The sequence below is a fragment of the Xenopus laevis genome, chromosome 3L (assembly GCF_017654675.1).
Source record: "Xenopus laevis strain J_2021 chromosome 3L, Xenopus_laevis_v10.1, whole genome shotgun sequence".
Lineage (NCBI taxonomy): Eukaryota > Metazoa > Chordata > Amphibia > Anura > Pipidae > Xenopus > Xenopus laevis.
This window is the reverse complement of record NC_054375.1, coordinates 123733005-123734539: the sequence shown is the minus strand read 5'-3', so window position 1 is coordinate 123734539 and position 1535 is coordinate 123733005.

Below are 1535 nucleotides of genomic sequence, written 5' to 3'. Positions count from 1 at the left end.
GAGGGACCAGATAGGCCTTGATAAGCTTCACCTTTTCCCTGTAGGCCAGCCTCCATCCCTTCCATCGCTGGACCTTTGCTGTTCCGGCATCCAGTTTCTCATCCTAATTTAGCCTGCAATTGTCTTCCCTCCCAAACTTTATCCCCAGGATCTTTATGTGGGATGGGGCAGTTGAAAATTCAGAGAGCTGGAAGTCAGGCTCACCGTTCAACGTCCAAAAAAGCCTCCGACTTGTCACGGTTAATCATTGACCCAGAGGCCTCAGAGTAACTTTCGATGGTTTCGTTAAGCAGCCTCCTGTCCTTCCGACTGGATACCACAACTGTCACATCGTCCGCGTAGGCGAGGGATGTCAATGTCTGGCATCTGGGGACCGATATACCCCTCAAGCCACAACTCTCTAGACTGCGCAGGAATGGGTCTAGGGCAAATACGTACAAGAGTGGGCTTAAGGGGCAACCCTGTCGCACTCCAGACTCCACATTGAAATCATCTCCCCTCCAACCATTGACAAGTGGGAAGCTTACGGCCCCCTTCATACAAAACTGCCAGCCATTGGATAAATTTGCCCGGGATGCCGTACTTTGCCAAAGTAGACCACAGGTACTGATGATTCACCCGGTCAAAAGCCTTGGCCTGATCCAAAGAGACAATGTAGCAGCCCTTGCTCTGAGCTTTGCATACTTCTAAGGTCTCCCTGATAGTAAGAAGAGCCCCAAAGATGCTCCGCCCTTTCACCGTGCCGAATTGAAAGCCTGACAATAACGTGCCTGAGAACTGAATAAGTCTGTCAAAAAGTACCCTTGCGAGAATCTTCCTATCGTTATTGAAAAGGGCAATAGGCCTCCAGTTCCCAATATGCTCCGGGTCCTTACCTTTTGAAAGCAGGATCAAAGAAGAAACCCTCATGGAGTGGGGCAAGTTGCCCTCCGCCAGGCTGTCTCTAAAGACCTCCACAAGGACCGGGGCTAACTCATCTTTAAAGGTCTTATAAAACTCGGCTGTTAAGCCGTCTGGGCCTGGCGCCTTCTTTTTATGAAGGCTGTCAATAGCTGTTCTTACCTCGGCCTCTGTGATTTCTGCTTCCAAAAGGGAAAAGTCCAAATTAGACGTATCAGGCCTTGGGGTCGCCTCCAAAAAGTCAGTCAGCCTTTCCCCATCCAAAGCCTTGTTCCGGAAAAGGTCGGCATAGTAAGACCTCACAACACCCAGGATGCCCTCCATGGTAGTCTGCAACTTACCCTGGGTGTCCATGAGGTTGGTCACTAACTTCCTGGCCACAGATTCTCGATAATTCTGAAAAGGGTCCGGCGAGTGAAAACTCCCGTAATCCCTCTCCAGAACCAAAGATCTGTACCGGCTGTACTGATGCCGCCTGATCTCAGCCTTCAGCTGGTTCAGCTTTGACCCATCCACCCCATCCGAAATACAGGCCTCCAACTTCTTTCGTAGGGACAGGTATCTTTTGTATTTCTCTCCCTCCCTACGTACAGATAGCTTTCTGAAGAGAGTTCGGAATGACTCCTTGGCATCCT